Source organism: Ambystoma mexicanum, chromosome 5q, assembly GCF_040938575.1.
Source record: "Ambystoma mexicanum isolate Mex_15411 chromosome 5q, UKY_AmexF1_1, whole genome shotgun sequence".
NCBI classification, from domain to species: Eukaryota; Metazoa; Chordata; class Amphibia; order Caudata; family Ambystomatidae; genus Ambystoma; species Ambystoma mexicanum.
The window spans coordinates 572,342,422-572,358,127 of NC_090933.1; positions in this window are offsets into that span (position 1 = coordinate 572,342,422).

A 15,706-nucleotide genomic window follows, 5' to 3' on the forward strand; every position below is an offset into this window, starting at 1 on the left:
GACGCACTCCCAGTCTATATAGGAGAGTATGACATGGACATGACGATTTTGTTCACGGAGGAAGGCATAGTTTGGTCCACTGCAGGAATGCATTATTCAAATGTATGTAAAATGATTAGAGCATACTCAGGGCGCGTAGCCATGAGAGCTATACCGATTGAACCAGAAGTTTTCGCATATGGCATGCAAGTGCTTATGGCAGGATTGCCAGGCCTCTCAGACAGAACTATGAGAACCCCTGATGAATTTCTATTCAGACCAAGAAGACCTATGCATGAAGAGGAGGTACAAGTATTTCCCTTGATGATACATGCCGCAGCAGTGCGAGGGAAAGTAGCATTGCTCGACGGATACGATGATGAAGGCAGACAATGGTGCGCGACGCTCGCCATTGAAGAAGGGTATCGAGTGACTGACATCACCGATGACAATCTGTTTGAAGAACACCCAGACTCAAACGAGACAAGAGCGGAAGTGAGACTCATCTTTTGGGTAAAAATGATCAGAAGAGAAGTGCCTCTGAGAATGATGTTGGCGCTGAAGCGTCTGGAATATTTCGATGAAGATATAGCTAAAGTACCTGTCTCAGTGTGGACTACAGAACCCTATGACGTAGGCCTCTTGAAGGGGATGGGAGAAGTAAAAATTAAACTAAGGCCAGGAGCAATTCTGCCAAGAGTCCGACAATATCTCATGTCCAGAGAGGCAGACAAAGGGATTTTTAAGACAATCTCTGCGATGATGGCCCAGGGCATCTTAGTGATGTCAGAATTGTCATCTAATACGGCGGTTTACCCTGTCAAGAAATCAAAGGGGGGTCTTGGCATTTAATCCAAGATTTAAGGCATTAAACAATATTGTTGAAGCTGAGTTCCCTTTAGTCCCTAATCCATCAACAATTCTATGCAAAATACCCATCGAGGCAAAATATTTCACAGTGATTGACTTAAAAAATGCCTTTTTTTCAATCCTGTTGCACCGGGACTCACAAGATTTGACGTCATTCACGTTCAGACAAATGCATCTGAAAAGCACAAGGCTGCCACAGGGGTACTGTGAGTCCCCATCCATTTTCAATAGAGTCCTACAGATGGACCTACGCAATATTGCATTAGAAAGTGTCGTCTTGCAGTATGTGGATGACATTCTAATCTGCAGTATCACAGAAGAACAATGAAGGCATGATTCTGTTCAGTTACTGACTATACTGGCTGAAAAGGGATATAAGGTTGACAAGGAAAAGCTACAATATTGCTGTACATAGGCCAACTGATCTCCCATGAAGGGAAGAAGGTGACCCCAGAAAGGGCTGAAGCCATATTGAACGCAGTTAAGCCACACACGATAAAGCAAATGCAGAGCTTTCTAGGCCTATGCAACTATGTTAGAGCATGGGTTTTCGATTACAGTTCGTACACCAAGCCCTTGCTCCAGGCCCTAAAAAAGGCTCAAGTGAAAAAGGAAAAGATTGAATGGTCTGAAGTGATGGGAAAAGGGTTTGCTGAACTCAAGAGATTTGTACGGCTCCAGTTCTCAGAATTCCTAACTATGCAGAGGAATTCTACCTGTTTTCGCACACAAATGGCAGCTGGCAAATGGCAAATGTTTTCGCTCAAAGAACCTCACTGGGGTACAAGCCCCTGGCATATTACAGTGGGAAACTGGACCTAGTAATGAAAGGTCAATTTCCATGCAAACAAAGTTTAGCTGCTGCAGCGTTTGCCATCGAGAAGGGGACAACTATTGTATGGGATGTTTTATGATGTTATACATCGAGCACTCATTATTTGCCATACTAGAAAAACCAAAAGGCACATTGACATCTCAGAGAGCTTCTGCGTATGAAGTGATTATATCAAATCCATCAATCAAAATAATCTGATGTAAAATAGTGAACTCAGCTATGTTCATAGCAGAGCAAGACACTGAAGGAGAACCGATACATGGCAGTGTGAATTATGAAGAATTCTATGATGAGATCCCCAGGGTAAAGGAAAATGCCTTGGCAGGAGGGGAAATCGTCTTTATTGATGGGTCCTCACGAATCGATCAAGATGACGGACAAAGATATACAGGCTTTTCTGTGATGAAGCATATGGCAAACAGAGAATTTCGGGTACTTGTCAGTGCACGAATACCATCTCACTATTCTGCACAGGCTGCAGAATTATTGGCATTGATACTCGCCATTGAGAATCACGCAGACCAGGAAGTAACGGTGTACAGTGACTCCGCCTATGTGACGTCCACAGTGCATGCATGCTTAGCGCGCTGGAAAAGGAGGGGCTATCTCCAAGCGGACGGCACGCCAGTGCAGCATACAGCCGTATTGGACAGGCTGATCAAGGCACTACAGCTCCCAGTGGGCGTAGCGGTCGTGAAATGCGCCACCCACATGAAAGGGACAGATTTTGTGTCGCGCGGAAATCACGCAGCAGATACGAAAGCCAAGCGTATGGCATTCAAAAGTGAGATGATTATGGAAGTAGAAGTGTTGTGCACCCATGGAAGAATGATGATAGCACGAGCCACACCAGAAGCCTATAGCGATCTTGGACAGACACAACTAATGGAGCTTCAAGGGGAGGCACCGCAGGAGGAGAAAAACTTGTGGAAGCATCAAGGGTGTTCTTTAAACCCCTCTGACGGGTTGTGGCGGCAAGACAGCACTGGTAAACCAGTAATGCCTGCAGCCCTACTAAAAATAGCGCTACAACAATTGCATTACCCGATACACCTGACAAAAGAGAACCTAGCAGCAATGCTCACGGAAGACTGGTTTATACCGAATTTATCAGAGCATATTGCATTTTTTATGGTGAACTGCATAATCTGCCAGCAATTCACCACGGGGCACAGATTAAAGGTAATGAGACGAGTTATCCCCCGGCCAAATGGGCCTTTTCAGCACTTGCATGTCGATTACATTGACATGATTCAAGTATGCAATGGGTACAGATACTTAATTGTTGTGGTGTGTCCATTCTCTAGATGGATAGAAGCAGGTCCATGTACACACCCAAACTCTACCTGTTTGGCCAAATTCCTAGTAAGGGAAGTCTTCGCTAGGTGGCGGGTATGTGAAGTGATGAGGTCAGATAATGGGGCTCATCTTGTAAATGCAGTCTTTGAGCAGATCAGCTTGTGGCTTGGTATAAAGCACAAGTTCTCATCGGCGTATCATCCAGAAGGTAATGGGGTTTGTGAGAGGCTCAATGGCTTGTTAAAGGAAAAGATAGCCAAGTTGAAGCTTATTCTAAAGAGGGGACGGTTGCACTGCCTTCCAATGGCATTGTATGCTCTTCGGAACCAACCAGGCTCCGACCATCATCTTACGCCACACGAGATAGTCCCAGGAAGAAGGATCAGGACCCCTCTTACCCTTAGAGACAACTAGATGTGATGCCCAGTCAACCCGAGAGGTCCTAGGATCCGAAATTAAAAGGTACTTGAACTGCATGATATCCAGCCTTATTGTAATTTCAGACCAACTGCAGCAACAACGAAATGGGTGCAGCACAGAACACCGAAGTGAACACTGCAACAGACTCAGTTCAAGATCTACGTTTTCCACTCGTGTTCCATGGAGATAGTGTGCTGGTGAGAAACCACACGAGAAATTGTGGGACGAGCCAACTTTAATCGTGGAGGACTGCACTCCATCAGCAGTTTAGTTAAAGCGCAGGAGAGCATGGATTTTCCTAAATGCCATTAAGCCCTATATCAGAGAAAACCCCCTGCCTGCACCCCACTGCGTAGAAAATACAGACAAAGGGGTTGAACCACAGCACGTGCATAAGAGATCCATGATGAGGAAGAAGGATGCTGAGCAGTAAAGCAAGACAAAGAACTATTGTGCAAACTGTGACTTAACTTGGAAATTCCCCTAAGTAAATGAAAGGGGGTAACAGACACTCTGCGCATCCTAGTTGCAGGGTGAAGAAGATAATTGCACATATAAGCCATAGCACGTTTCGTCGACATGAACTTTTAAACCAAGTGACACTTAAGCCTTGTTGAGGAAAAGACTATAATAAACTTTTGATCAAGGACTTATACAGTGAAAGCAAAAACAGTATCCCGAGTCCTCCAGTACCAAGACTTTGTGTGGCAGCACTCATGGTGTCCCCCAGCAGAGACCTCACAAACAACGTGGTTATATACCTACACCTAGTATTAGTATCATATCCACCACTGGTAGGGAGAATCACCAGCATCACAGACTTTCTCCAGGATCCTGAGAACGGAAAAGTAATCAGACACCTGCTTACCGTCATGGCGGAAGCCTCCCTCGTACTCCCGGAGTACGGTGACAAAAACACAAATGCTTCCACCACATGTGATACTAGATGAACTCATCAGCACACTTTTCTTTTGCATAATCAAGGATCACCCATCTATTGTTGGAAGAACCATCAACACTCTGACCTTTCTTCGAGATCCAGCAAACGCTGAACATTTGAGCCAGCTGTTGAACAAAATTAGTTATTTAGTCGCACTCCACGCGACTGGACAGTGCAAACATTGTTCACGTCAAGGAAAGAACTTATAATACTGAACCCAGCAAGACAGGACAAATGTCTTTATCACCAGAAGACAGTAGACTAGCGCATAATGTCATTTTTTGCCTAGTTACATACTTTCCGGAATTGGTGGGGAGACCTATTGAGGTTGACGTCCTCACCTTCATCAGAGATCCAGCGAATATCGCACAGATGGGAATGCTCCTGCATGGAATCATTCTCCAAGTGGAACTTTCTAACCATCAGAGAGATTACGGAAGGAGATTCTGAAGAAACCTTCCACCGAGGGACAGATCGAGGGAGCAGAGACAAGAACTTCAGTTGTCATATGTTATTGTTAATTTTCTCCCATATTTCTGCACACTGACCAGCGTCCAACGTATCCTCAGGGCTGAAGCAGATTAGAGGAATGGACTGGATCCTCCCGTATGTTGAACATGTACAGTAAAAGTGACTCATCATAGTATTAGTCTAATCTATTTTTCCATAGTCTAGCAATGGAACTGCATCCCGCATCAAGAGACAATTACCTTCCGCAAGAGGGGGGACACTCGTGAAGCACTTGACCCTATATGACACAAACGGTTCAAGGAACAATGTTGGGTGGGAGGCAACAATAACATTGACACCGAGCAACTGATCAAGATGGGGGCCCAGAACAGTACCCTGGTACTCCCCCCAAACAAAGGGGCACCCTCGCTTCTCCGGACGGAAATGCTGCCACCTTTCTTACTGAACTATTATGTGCCTATGCATTGTGATTATCATTATTTGCTGTCATGTACGATCAGAACTGCATTTTTTATCGGTGCACGAAAAGTTCCAATTTCTGTGCACCCACCTGATGATGTACACATGAAACCCACAAAGGTACCCAGACCTTATATAGTCATTCCAGTACAGAGAAAATCTGGTGGTAAAGTAAGTGAAATAAAAATGAACGAAATTAGCAGAGATACATACACACTTGGGTTAATGAACAAGCAGGAAGGCCGGAGAAAGGGTCAGCACGAGAGGCATGAAGACAAAGCACTGACACCCACACGCACACACGCACTGAATACACACAAACCAGGCATAGTGTCAATGGCAACAGAACCTCAAACAAAAGTAACAGGGAAGACGAGACTGCCTACCAAAAAAACTTTCACAGGAGATGATGAGAAAAAATAAGATGAAGTCAGAGGATAATCAAGAGAAGCAGTGCTGTCAGACGCCCTGCAGAAACCAGAAGCCACTGCAGAAGGACTCTCCACAAGGACACACATGTTAGTAGATCTTTTACTACCAAACATAGCCAGAGTAAGAAAACTATAAGAAGAATGGAAGAACAAAGCAACAGAGGCTATACTATCCAGCACGCATAGTCCAACACAAGGGACCAGTACCAGGCCCACGATACAGCCTTACACTGGGCCTGCAACAGGCTGGTGGTTGATGGAGACATGTATAGATGGCAGGGAAAGGATGCACGAAGAGAAGGAGAGAACTGCAAAACCCTCATCTACCCTATCGATGCAGATAAGGAGACCTGCACCGTGGACCAGGATAACTGAGAGTCCACCAGCGAGAAAAAGCCACACAGATGCATTTAGGGATGTAGTTATAGCAAACTACAGAAAGGCACTGAGAATTAAGAGAAGCCTACATGAAGATAACAATGAATTAAATACTACTTGTTATCACAAAAATTGGATCAGTAGAACGGGATGACACTGATTAAGTTTTAATAAATATCACATTTTATTCAATTAATTCATCACAAAAAAATTCATACTAATATCTTAAAATCACATAAAAATCAATCAATTCATACCCTCATTCATAACCACATACAACATTCATTTAAACCTTTGAATATAAAAAGCCCTAGTGTTTTCACAATAGGTATTCAAAATATCATTACATCACATGTTCATTACAACAAATGTATTCCTTTGGCCTATTCAGCAATGACCCAGTCCATAGTATCAAGTGTCATTGTATAACTGGTATCGAATTCCACCAGATATCTTTTTCAGAAAAACGTCGACACGTGTTTCGGTCAGAGACATTCTTCAGGACGTTGGGCTTGGAGCGAATACTCCACCATGTTCTTTACGTATATGGGAAAGCAGATACTCATCTGTGGAGCTGGTATCCTGAATGAAGAGAGGGAATTACTTCTTTACCAAATCAGAAGAAGCATTTCATGCAATCACATATGAACACAAGCTTTTCAGCCTCACCTCATCAGTGTTCACAACGATTCTTATGCTAAGATTCCAAGTTGGAGCACATACAAAATGGTTGCAGATAACCAGATGGGAGTTACTGCAAACCATCAATTCGACAATAAAAGGATTCAATGCAATCAAGGAAGAGTTGAGAGCAATCCGACTGATGGCTCTTCAGAACAGATATGTACTTGACATGATCACAGCTATGGATAGAGGAGTTTGTGCAAAAATCAGAGAATCATGTTGCACATTTATACCTTCTCACGGCGAGGAAAATGGAACCTTGACAGAAGCTATAGATATGCTAACAAAGCTACAGAACCAGATGATCGACGAAACTGACGAAGTTGATGATGACAGCTGGTTTGGATCACTATTCTCGTGGGTCCCACAATGGATGGCAGACATATTCAAGTTCGTGGGAGCCCTGCTATGGATGATACTATTAGGAATTTGTGTTGTCAAGATAATAATCTCACAACGCCAGAAAACTGCGAAGAAAGCCATAGGGATGAACATCATGATCGATCTCAACCCAGGATGGAAACCCAGAGACCTAACGGACGAAGAAATAAGAGACATTGTAAAGGCCAGCGAATATGCGCCAGAAGGAACAAAGTTTCTGTATCCCAAGAAACGCAGAAATTATGAAGGAAAATTGATCTATTGCATCCCAAGTGGACAATGTCAGCTAATGACATGGAATAAAGACGAAAATGTGAAAAAAACAGGAAACCTGAAAGGAGTGATAAAAATATAGACACTGAAGGGACAGTCCTTCAAACCATCATGCACAAAACCAGAAGATGAAGAAGAAATGGATACAGAAGAACCAAACAGAACAAACCCAAAGGAGGAAGCGGAAGTGGTCGATAAACCGACCAGAGGGGGGAGTGTAGAGGAGGTCCCAAATATGGCCTGCACTCCACTCGCCCCCAGGAATATTCAAACCAAGATATGTGATGTACAATGAGCAAATAAACCAGCAGAGAGCTGCACTAGGGCTCTGTCCAGTACCAATCAGAATAGCAATACCTATTGAGGTGCCAATAACCAGACAACCATGGACAGTAAGATATCCTTTGAGACAACCATATCAGCAAATGACACGAAATGAAGATTGTTTAGACGCTGTCCCAGAAGAAACACAAAAGGCCTTAATGGAAGACGAATGATGATGTCACAGGGGCCCGGACAGACGTACAGATGAAGAATGACAACCAAAAGATGACACACAAAGATGAAACACAATGGATAAGGATATCACAGACATAGAAGAAAAGACGATGTTGAAATATAAATTAAAGTGACTGTAAAGCAGGATGAAAGTAGTCAACCAGCTAACGCCTGTACATTGGCTTGTAATGCAAGAAGATAAGAAAACAGTGTTGCTTGCTATGCTTAGTAGAAGAATAAAGCGGCAAGCGCCAACCATATATCTACCTCAATGAAGCACACTATATAAGTGCAGTCCACTTTATATGAAAGCAAAATTAACCCAGGTTACTAAGGGCCAAACAAGCCAGGATTCTTATTCCAGGTGAAACTAGAAGAGAGATGGTGGAATTGTAACTCAGGAAGGAGCAGGCCATGCCTGGGAAATCGAGGTCAAACCAAGAGAGGGAGGTGGACAGGAACTTCGGAGAATCGAAACTTAAGAGCAGAGCAGCCTGCCCTGTGAAGGTCGAGATAAGGGGGCCCAGGCAGGTGGCAGCGAAAAGGAGAATTAAATGCACAAATAGAAGGAAAACGAGGACGATTCACGGTGTGCCAACACATGACCAGCCAAGCGTGAAGAGGTACCGACGTCTGATGTCACCCAAAGCAGGAGATGCCATAACTTTTCCTGATAAGAAGCTACAGTTTCAAGGCCAACCTCAGCCAACTAATTGACACATAGCCCTAAGGTAGTGATTGATGGAAGGGAGGCAGGGTGAATCTCGGGGCATCATCTATCTGGGTGACCATTCTACATGGTGCCAATTAAAGTGGAGATTTATGCTTAGGGTTATAGCCAGCCCAATCACAGTGGGCCAAATAATCTAAGCTCCTATAGATAGTAAAACCAATGAGATGTTGTACTATTAGTGACGTTTGCATGAGTAATGTTAGAGGGAAAGGCGTAGACGCCCACCCGATAAGAGTTATCCAATCCTAACACTCTGTTTCCATATACAGATATAGTACCTATACTTAAGTTACCTTTTCCTAACCAATAGAATTGCATGGCAAACTTTTGAGTGTTACACGTCAACAATGACGAGTTTTGAGTAGAAATGTTACAACTTGTATGAAGATTTTGGGATTTGAAGCAAGATGGACCATTGCATCATTGTCGATCTCTATGTTTCCCTGTTTTTTGTGCTTGTCATTAAACGGACTCCCCTTTGCCAAACCATTGAGTTGTCCTTATTGATTGGAGTTGGATTAAGAAACCTGCACCCGTATCCTCCTCAAGGTGCAGCTATCTCGTCTTAAAGTATTCGAGAGCGAGCTCTGATTCAATGGGCCAATCAGTGGTTAATTGCACCTCGTTTACCGGTGATTATTCGCACCTTCAGATTTCCGTGCCCGCTGATTGGATGGTGTTGTACGCATGTATGTCATGATATGGCTGCCTCAATAGATCCGAATGTGCGATTGCACTGTCTGTAAACACACCTAGACAATGCCACAAAAAATGAAGCTGCCTCTCTGAACATCTCTACCATTTCTAATAGCTCTTCAAATAGAGTGCTCCAGTGCTACCACTGTTTGAAAACTCTGGCTGTTGCTAGCAGCACTTTAATGTGTGGAGGTTGATTATGCATAAACACTGCTTACAGCTACAGTAAAGATATAAGACCACATATAAGCCAATAGAGACTGCAGCTCAGTATGATCCAGATCATTTCATGCAATTTCCAATACTCATCATCCAGTCATTCCAGAAGATTTGCACCAAATGGTTTATCCTAATTGATGTTCCCAAGCCTCATATCCCACATCAGTTGCGAAATGGTGCAGAGTTTTCAACCGAATAAATACATTATTAGGGCCCTGGGGATGAAGTGGATTGAAAATGTCAGACAGATGTATTGCATCAGAATGAAAAGATCCTACAAAGGCCTTTCAATCATCCATGTGGTACTATTGGAAATAGGAAAACCACATCTGTAAGCATCATCCGACGGAGACTTGCACCAGATGACTTATCATAATTGATGCTCCCAACCTCTCTGACAGAACCGAAGGGACACGTCTTAGTGCTTTCCTGCAAAATGATAGACATATTCAAATGTAAAACTGGTGATGAAAATATAAAATAAGAAAAATGACAACTCTAAAAAGACATTGCCACAAAAAATGAAGCCACCTCTCTGAACCTCTCAAGCATTTCTAATAACTCTTCGAATGGAGTGTGCCAATGCTGCAGATGTTTAAAGACTAGCTGTTCCTAGCAGCACCTTTAATAGATGGAGATTCACAATGCACAACCACCGCTCTTCAACTGTTTGAAAATATTTCAAATATTTTGAAAAGATTGAGGATAGAACACACTTTAAAAATAATTGTGTTGTTTGCATAAACAAGGTATAGTAGACAGACAAATTATATGTGTTTGCTGACTAATATTTCTTCCGTAAAATATTATTGTTAATCTCATTTTACATATACATAAAGAAGTGACTTACAAAATGGTGCATGCAGTGTATTTTGTGTTTCTATATTTGTTCAACAACTTCTTTTGTATTTATTTCTTGTGTAGGATAATTGTCCTTCAGTCATTGCATGTAGTTTTCTGCTTTAGTGTGGTAGAAAGAATTACAGCTTGTCACTTCAAATATTGGAATTAGAAATAGAAAAAAACACTACATGAGAACAGATAGTCAAATATTTATATCAACTTTCTGATTCTTTGTTCATTGTCTATGTAGAGGGTAGCTAGCAATAGCATGTCAAGTACGTCATATGCTGTTGAATTTTTTAACCTATCAGAGAATGTTTATTTTGAGTGATGTTTAGATATGCTAATAAAACTATCGATTATATGATATCATTCTATCAATGCTTTTTCTACATTGTACATATTTATTACATGAGTGTGACGTGTAGTTTTATGAGATTGTGCTATTCTTAGGCTATATTTATTCTTGGATTATATATTTCAAACATGCAGTCCATTTTTGAAATAGAGGATTGTTATTGTTCAGAAAACTTAGACATTGGCAGACAGAAAACCCGGAACATCTCAAGTAGATACTATCATCAAAGTCAATGGTTCATTAACTAGTGGTGGCATTGCACTGGTGGAATCACATACTCGAATGTCCATACACATAACACATTAGCCCCAAGCATTTTTCTATTTTGTGGTGCTCATACATTTCCCAATACGCATCATCCACATCATCTCAGGGAACTTCACCAAATAACTTATCATAATTAATGTTCATAAGCTTTAAAACAGAACTATAAAATGGCCACCTCTTAGTTTATTCTTCCACTATGTACACTGGACATCCTCCGCCTTCATTTTAAAGCACTATTCGTTCACCTTAAATAACTCCAACTGTCTACACGCATTTTTCTTCTTATGACCTCCTACTACTGTTCATGGATTGGGGACTCAGATGGTAATATCATTGCTCTTGCTGCTGCTAATTTCATGAATAGACATGCTGAAAGATGGCACAGCAACAATTTCTCAACTTGAAAAAGCAATCAAAAATGGCCACCTTTCCATAGCAACCATTCAAATATTTGTAAATAAAATAAAATAAACAAACAGCCATTAAGTGGCAACCATTGCAAGATGATTGAACACACTTTCTATCTCATTCCATGGCAGAAATATTTCACAGTTGAACAATTCTGGTCTGTCTTCTGAGCAAATTACTGCTACGCTCTAACAGAACATAATCCTAACAACAATAAACCCACAGTGATGACCTTGAATCTTGACCCAGACAACCTGGCCGCTGCCCATGGCCACAAGCTGTACCTTAGTCACCAAAGGTATATCACTATTTTTTGTACCTACATTATGACACTTGTCAAAAATTATAACATGGGCACCTTTGCAAAACCATGGTTTCAGGTCCTTGCCAATGCTCCATAAACAAGTTTGCTGGAAATCCACCCATATTTTATTTTTTCAAAAGTGTCAAAATATCCGTACATACAATAGTCATATAACTTAGCCCCCACTTGACAAAATCAATTCGAGGTCAGGTCAATAATCTTTCTGAAAACATTTGTCTGCATTCATCAAACGGCAACAAAGTTAAAAGCCATCTAAAAATGTGGGGACACCCCTCTCTAATTTAGCCCCCTTTTGACAAAATCCCACCAAAGTTTGCAAAATCGTTTTGCAAACTTTTCTGCAGATTCACCAAATGGCACCACGTTTAAAGCCTTTACAATATTTTGAGACACATCTCTAATTTTGTTCCCTCTTGACAAAACAGCATCACACTTTGCAAAACCATTCAGAATCAGGTCTACCATGACATTCTAGAATTCCATGCAGTTTCATTGAGTGGCACCAAAGTTATAAGCCATCCAAAAACTGCTTTTGACCAACCCTGTTATACACAAGTACGCATAGATATATCAAACCATCTAAGATGTTTGCGGGCGTTACAGGATTGTCCAGAACTGTGTGTCCAGTAAACAGCCATTGACAGATGCCAGTGCTTCCGTAGCAAATGACAGTTACAGAAACAAGAACATTAAAACAAAAAACAGTATTTCCTATTTAAAACTGTTGCACATGTAAATTTCAAATAAAGCATCCCAACATTTTACAACCTCTAATTTGTGTAATAAAATATCCTTCCTTAACACATACTGCATCTGCATTTATTGGGGCAATTCGACCGGAAAAACACATTCCATTTCTTTTTTACATAATAGGAGTTTGCATAGCAATATGCCCAAAGCCAAGTGGCCATTCCTGGAACAGATATTGCCCCAAAGTCTTTATTAAATCCCTCACATTAGTCAGAACCTATAACTATTTACACACTAAATATCACACCACACCAGCAAACAAAAAATATGTTTAAAACATTGTTGCCTACTATATATATATATATATATATATATATATATATATATATATATATATATATATATATATATATATTCAGTGAAAAAACTTTGTTAAAGGGACGTTATGGTTCAAAGTAAAACCGAAAAACCCCTGAAATTCGGCAGTTATGGTAAAATAAGCAACCATAACTCGCGCCACCGTGCACTGCTAACACTAACACCCAGGACATCAAAGATGACATCACAAATGTCATTGATGACATCACTTCATAGGTTTTTAGTAGCGCAACTTAACCATAACGTCCCTTTAACAACGTTTTTTTTACTGAATTTCATAGGTTTTTAGTAGCAAAACTTAACCATAACGTCCCTTTAACAAAGTTTTTTTACTGAATTTCATTTAGTAGCACAACTTAACCATAATATCCCTGACTTTAAATACATGTAACATAGGACATACTGAACCCCTAGCTAGTGATTTCGATGTCCGCGGACTATCGCCATGTCCGCGGAGATATCGAAAATCTGAGCGTGGTGAATGTAAATTTAAATAATGTGCCCCATTTCCCCTTTGAGGTTGGCTCTGAAAAGAGCCATTTTTTTTTGTTTTTTTTGCAGATGCCTGACAGACACCTGTTATTTTGTATTTTTTTTTATTTTCTTACTTTACTCCTAAATTCTTCACATAACCTTCTCCAAAGCAACCCTTACATTCCAAAACAGCATGGCATTTCCCGTAAAAGATAAAGAGATGCCATCTTCTTTAAAATTAACAGCATTACTGGCATCAATATTCTCATTATTACAGAAGAACATACCAGCTCTAAGCATGAAGGCACACATGCCTCGGTTGATGACACACCTAGCAATGTTTTGCTGAGGACAAAAAACTGAACTATTGTCCCATATTGCCCTAGGTAGTAATCCAGAAAAAATTACTTTCACATTTGGAAGGATCTTCGTTACAGCTTGAACCAAGCGTTCCAAATCAGCCAACAAAGTAGGGGCACTTATGTTGCCCAAATGGAAAGCACCATAGTGCAAAACTACCACATGCGGACTGTTCATCGTGGCCATATCCTCACAAACTTGTACAGTTCCCTGTACTTTGCAATCAGGCACAGTGCTCCACACCACCTCCACTCCTTTCACGTCAAAGTTCTTTGCAACATTCCTGCATTGAGCGTACTGTTGTAAACCATGCACAAACATATCTCCAAGCACCAACACCCTGACTTTCTCTACTTCTACCATCTTCACCACACACAGTCTCTTTCAACACAAATCCACAACCTCGACATCTGATTGGCTGAGCCGTACAGTCTTCTTTCCATGTTGGATTTCCTGGAAAAACCCGGATGTAGCACGCCCTGTCCACGAACAGCCGCGGTGTCCGCGGACGGCGTCCACTTTATTCTCTGTGCCATTCACTCATTGCATACAGCTAAGCAATCACACAATACGAATAACGTCCTCAGAACACCCCCATTTTGTGAATTTTCGAACATTTCAGGACAATTATCATTTCATTATTCAACATATTAACATTACAAATATTATACTTTCATCTTGTACTCTGCACACAATGCTATGTTTCTCCATTAGTAGCTCAGTATACTAGATAGAATCCCATAATACAATGCTATTTATATCAATGCATCGTTCAAAGCACTAATAACGGTATGATATTTATTGCAATATCCTTGACACTTTTTTCGCAACATTATAATAAAAATCCCTAGTACACAAATTCCATGAAAAGTACATACACATGTGATGTCATCAGTGATTTCATCAATGACATTTGCGATGTCATCTTTGATGTCCTGGGTGCTAGTCTTAGCAGTGCACGGCGGTGGCGCAAGTTATTTTTCATAGCTTACCATAACCTGCGATTTTCAGGGGTCTTTCGGCTGTACTTAGAACAATAACGTCCCTTAAACAAACTTTTTTTAATATCACGCAAACAATATACAAACATGCCGTGAAGGTCAGCTGCTTCCATTTTCTTTCTCGGGCCCCGGAGAGGCTCACGAAGCGGACTATAAGGTTGTATTGTGTTTTGACCTTGACAGACAGAGATTGTGATGAAAGACTTCTCTTGAAGGAGTGTTGCTAAAACGTAAGAGAAGATAAGGATGACATTTCTGAAACAAAACCACTTTTATATATTATATCACTATGCGAAAGATCGTTCGCACACGCAGAGTCGTATTTTGGGACTGCACTACTCGTGGACAATGGAAATTGCAATTGTACTGTAAGTAACCCTTTAGATTATTTTATACCAAATATAATTACAATAGCGTAGCATTAAAGACCGCTCAAGTTGAACTTGTTCGTTCAAAGTGGCATAATGTTTTCTACCGCGCACTATCACCGCCGAATTGATCCCCTGTCGTTTACAGGGCTCTGAAAAAGGCAGACGACACAGGGTGGGTTAATAGAAATAATGTAACCGGTCTATAGGCGGTCAAGCGCTCTACTCACTGTGCCACTTCACTGTAGCCTGTCAAGTGGCACAGCGAGTACAACCCTCGCTTTGACATCCGTGCACAGCTTGCTAACGCAAGTTCGAATCCCGGCAAGGCCAAACTCAGCCTTTCATCCTTCCGTGGTTGATAAATGAGCACCACACACCGTGGGTAATAATAAGCACTGCTTAGATACCTCACAGTTCTTAGCGCTATATGAATGGGAAAATATTATTATTTTATTATTAACATACTCTGTTGCACTATCTTCGATAGCAAATAGTTTCACGCCCTAATAAATAAAATGATGATTTTTAATGGATATCAGCTGGTGAGACTAATTTATGTTTTTTAAAACAGGTATGTCGCCCCATTTTGCCTATGTCATGATTTACAGACTCCAGTGGATGGGGTCTTCAACTGCCAGGTGCAGGTCCAAATATGCAACTTCATG